Source organism: Solanum tuberosum, unplaced genomic scaffold, assembly GCF_000226075.1.
Source record: "Solanum tuberosum cultivar DM 1-3 516 R44 unplaced genomic scaffold, SolTub_3.0 scf00023, whole genome shotgun sequence".
Lineage (NCBI taxonomy): Eukaryota > Viridiplantae > Streptophyta > Magnoliopsida > Solanales > Solanaceae > Solanum > Solanum tuberosum.
The window spans coordinates 74800-80238 of NW_006238949.1; the positions used below are offsets into that span (position 1 = coordinate 74800).

Here is a 5439-nt window from a genome sequence, read left to right on the forward strand (position 1 = left end):
TCAAAACTTCGTCATATACGTAGAACAAACAAGCAAGGAAGACTCACATCGTTTCGCTTTGGAAAAATTGTAAGGCGAATGACTCTCTCAAGCCCTTTAAGAATGATTTATCTGTGAATACACCCAAAAAATATTTCTGAGTTGCAACAATATGACAGATTCTTCACCAGTTCTATAATTTCTAATGGAAAAAGGCAGGATTCCCAAAACTTGCAGAGAAAGGGAGCTGAATAGAGTGGGGATAAATAGATTGATCATTAGAATTTCAGCTCTAACCCGCCCATTTCTGATGGCTCTTCCTTGTAAGCAATTAACTTTTGGAGTCATCAGTAGCTCTCAAGTGACATAGCTTTGACTAAAAGAGGAAAAATGAATAAATAAAGGACATGCAAGCATTAACAATAGTACTGTCATTAAAATGGAGGCAACACATTTCGTATTGGTGGTTCTACGATTGAGCGCTTACTCTAAACCTCTCTGACCTTCAAACATACAGCTGATTCATGAGATACAAATCTAAAATATTTGGTTTTGAACTAAGCTAGATGACTAAGTAAAAACTGAGGCGAAATCAGTGGGCAATCAAACACATAAATTGTATTCCATATTCAAGAGGCAAAGAACCAAAGTAGAACATATTGAAACTATATTGAAAACACTTGAACCAAAAAAAAGAGCAAAGAACAGTAAGTATAAACTAAAAATTAACTTGAAATTTGTTCTACAAAACACCTTAAACAATGAATCACATCTTAGACGATAAATAAAAAAACAAGCATTAAAGGAAAATTTATGACTCGACCATTTAACACAACGACCGAACTTAACCCACAACAACTCATTTATGAGCAATTCACAGCATCACATCAATATCACCTATTTAAATGCCAACATAGAGATAAAACTAATCAAAACGGAGATTAACATGCTAAAAACAAAATCAAGCTTTTTAAAAAAAAATGAATTGTTAAACAAGAAAGAAACCAGCCTAACTAGCTAAGAGTACATCGAATTAATCAACCCAACGAGGTTATACAAGGATTTAAATAAGATGATAAAATTTACCTTTCCTGGAGCAGCGACTGGGAACAACGAGCTTGACTACGAAGGCGAACCACCACCAGGGTTAGGACTCCAATGAACTCGAAAACCACAAAGTACTATGGTTTTTGAACCGTTAACTCTATTTTTTATGCTATTTGAGAACTTTCCTGTTTCATTTAACTTATGTTAAATTGTATGTTCTTGTGGTCCAAAAAATAGCCAACTAAGAGTCGCGGTCAAACACAAGAGGCTCTTGCTTCAAAACACACCACAAATCAGTTTCCCTTTTTCAATTAAGCACAAAGGTAATGGCTTCGGTTGGTACTGACAAATAGTCCACATGCAAACTTTTCACAAAAGAAATCCTCTCATTCTCATGAAACATTTTCAAAAACCAAGAATCATTTAAGTGACAACAACTCAAAATCAAGAAATGACTCAATTCATTAACTCTTTCACATACTCACTTGACTAAATTAGAAATTTCCAAAATCACCACCTTTTCAACTTACATGCCCTCACAAGAAAGAAGTGTCCCAAAACCACACACACATATAAACAAGACAAGGGACAAAGATGCAACACTCACACTCACAAAAAATCATCTCATACACACAAATGTCACACCATAGGCTTGCCCATATTTTCAATCAACATTGACTCAACTCCATTTGGTTAGAAATCTCAAAGGACTTTGTTAAGATTATAATATAGGCTTAGGGACGGTTGGGATATCATTTAGGTGTAAGTGACGACACCCTCCTTGAACACTACACAACAATTCATTATTTCCAACTTTATCCGGTTTTCTTCACTTTTCAAACCCATGCAGATCCCACACTATTTTTCATTTTCCTTTTCTTATTTCCACTCTAGATGTCCAACATGCAACCATTTTCAACTTTTGGGGGATTCAAGTCTCATTTATTCATTTTTTTTCTGAAGTCTTTCCATCCATCCCTCAATTTCTCTCTTTTTTTTCTTTTTTTATATCATGTCCTCATGTGGGAAGCTTCCCTTCAATGAATTTCTCATAACACCCCCAACTTAGGCTTTTAGCCTCAACTCTCACAATCTCAAGTTAAAGGAGGGAAGGGTTCAAAAGAGGGTTACTTTTTCAAAAAGGATAAGGCTTGTAATGTGGTTGTCAATACTCAAAGGGGACAACTAAGGATATATTTAGTGCAAAAGGTGGGATTTTTAGGCCAAGTGGACTTCAAGAACATAAAAGAAAGCCTAAGATCATTTCTCCAACCAAACTCAAGCAAGACCAACATTTCAAGACCAACCGGGCAAGTTCTAGGTGACAAAAGCGGACACAAGGCATTATTCAACAACTCACCACACATGACCTGCAATCAATCAAGATGGTTCAAAATCTTACTTATTTTTCAAGATACAAGTAGCATTGAACATTTTAACCGCTAACGAATCAAAAGTCACAAAAAAAAGTTGTAAGAGTTGTCAAAAAAATCATTCATAACATGCCCAACCTTTTTAAAATGAAGAGGTATGCTCAACACTATTCACATGCATGACTATGCTCTTAGTTCCAACCAAGTCAAAACCTTACCAAAAAGATGACGATTTTGCCCAAATGAAAGTCGTCAACCAATCCATCATCAACAACCTCATGCATCTATTCGGGAATGGCTACTCAGTCGACGATTTACCCTTAACCAAGTCGTCACCCTATATCCATCATCGGGCATCGTCAATCCAAATCTTATTATCAAAGCAAAAACAAAGAAGCTATAAACTACAAATCAAAAACTAAAATAGACCAATCCAACACAATATCAACAGAAACATCCACAATATCAAATCCCGACAAGGGCACACCAATCCATGACAAAGAAAGAAAAGTACGCCCTACAAGGGAACAATCACTATATGTAGAAACAATCAACAAAATGACTACAAGGGAGGCACCCCCAACTGAAAATGAGATTGTGTTCTCACAGTTTAGATATCAAAAGATAATACGAGGGACTCCCTGAACTTTCACTCTGAGCTCGAGCTGCTTCTGCATGTCGGTCCCAACCTCATAGAGGTCACTCTCTCCATCGCCTAAAGGATCACCGATGACCTCAACCGGCAGCCGCTGATTTAATCTCTGAGGTGTGGTGCTTCCAAAAATCAATGGCTCGCATTTATCTAGCGGTCCCTAGATTTCTTCAAATTCCTTGTGTTGTATATGAAAAATTATCGTATCAAGAACAAATTCCTCAGCAGTATAAGCCTTTATAATGTCGTAGTAGTGATAGGGAGAACCCTAAAAATCAATGCAGACCTGCAGCCTATGTTAAACCATAAGCTTGTGAATAGAAGGAATAAAAATGGAGAATTCCTCTCCAAGAGCATGAGCTAGGCAACGAAGTGCATCAATAGCAGCTTTCCTGAGCTCCTCTTTGTTCTTGTGAATGGAAGGGAGCACCAAGAATTTATCAATACAAACTTGAAGAAAGTATTGCAGAAATCACATAGTACAAAGCTTTTAACAGGTACAGAAACTCACAATTCAGTCTGCTTTAGAATTAAAACAGAAAGGATAAGGTAAAAAACGATAAGATAAAATCAACTGAGTTTTTGAAAACAGCAGTAGTAGAATCGTCTAGCAATTGTTCATGACATAAGGAAAGGAATTGCATTCAAAATGAAGTTTGGACAAACATGAGAAAAACTCTTGCAATATTGACTGAAATTGAAACACTAATATAATGATTTAAATTTTAATGTTTGCTTCACAATTTTCCAGCCATTTGTGTCAAATTACTGGATGACCTTCAGTAAAAGGAAGCAGAAGCTGCAATTAGTATACACTCCAAGGTAATAAATCAGAGTTCAAGGTTCACTTCTATATAAATGTGTGCGAGTGTAGCTACATATGGGTCGGAATTTGATATCTGAGAGTGTACTCACTAGAGTCAACATCAAAACCCACAAACAATAGATCTTTGTCAGTTCATTTGTTATCATCTATTGACTCAAGGAAAATAAGTCTCATATATTATCAGTGATATTCATGTGAAGAAGAAAAATCAGACCCGTCCAAGAAAAGCTTCAAGTGATGCACAAGCGAAGATATGTGTCCAGTAACCTGCAGAATGGAAATGAAGAGAAAAGGAAAAGAGTTTAGGAAAACAAGCAATCATATGGAAACAATGATAGAAGCATTCCCTTAGTCCCTTTTACACCAACCTGCACACAAGGTATCAATCTTGTAAGAGTTTTGATTGCACCACGTCTTACTTCTACTGAAGCGTCCACTTTAAACAACCGAATAAGTGCAGTAAACAGAGATGCATATGCTCATCTAATGTCCCTGCACATTAAGGTGAGACCACTACCATCAACATCAAAGTGATACTAACCAAGGCATGGACCACAGAAACAACCAAGGAAGACTAACCACCAAAGACTTCAAGGGTGTGGAGAATAGTAATTACATATGTGTAGTCATTAAACCTCTCCGCATCAGTAAGAACTTGAATACAACAGGGAAGTATATCAGGAAGATACTTTCTGAATTCATCGTTGAGTGCCAAGCAAAGTAGCTCCACGAGATACAGAATCTAAAATAGCAAAAGAAAACGACCAGTAAGATCATTAACCAAAGCATATGATTATAATGACTTACACCAAAAAGTATGTGCAGTATATTAATACCAACTGAAACTACTACTTACAGAAGCAATGTGAACATGTCTGTTAGCAACAAGAGATGACCATAATTCTGATATCAGAGAGAGCTACTCTGGCAGATATTTTTGGATGTGCTCCAAACAAAAAATCATTCAACAGACCTTACAAAAATTACAAATCCAAAAGAACAACAAGACAGATATAATTAAAATGAAATATTACCTATCGTGTAATAGATACCAAGGTTCCAAGTTTCCATGTTATAAATTCCTTTAGACCATCCTCAGATATGCGTACAATGTGAAAGAGATCAGGCAAAACCTACAGAAAAATAAAAGGTACAATCTTAAATAAGCATTTCTGATAAAATCATCCACAACTAATGTTTGGGAAAAGAAGGGTATACTAATTACAAGCAATAAAATTCACTATGTTCTACTTAAGTTTTCAACTTCCCCGTGTCATTGCTGCTCTGTAAAAAGGGTGCAAATGGGAGGGTCTGCCGGGCGTGGACATCCAGGTGAACTGTTTGTCACATGCTAAAGAACCACATTTGAAGAAACACCAGGGGAAGGATGAACTCACATTTTTAAACATACTAGAGGTGCATGGCCCGTGCCAGCACAGACCCAACATTACGAATGTGATACACATTATATTTATATATATATTAAGTGTTGGAGCCAAGTTTTACAAGACACGCATGTACATTTTATTTACATAATCCAAAAGGAAGCGATGCGTCAACGA

General features: G+C 36.5%; 1 long non-coding RNA gene across 1 annotated transcript; it reads right to left on the reverse strand.

The window, feature by feature from the left end:
• Positions 1-4091: 4091 nt before the first annotated feature.
• Positions 4092-4331, reverse strand: LOC102586764 (uncharacterized). The gene is made up of 2 exons (XR_366834.2): positions 4246-4331; positions 4092-4144 (listed from the first exon to the last, which is right to left on the reverse strand). It is a non-coding gene; the product is annotated as an uncharacterized lncRNA (long non-coding RNA).
• Between the last annotated feature and the right edge of the window lie 1108 nt (positions 4332-5439).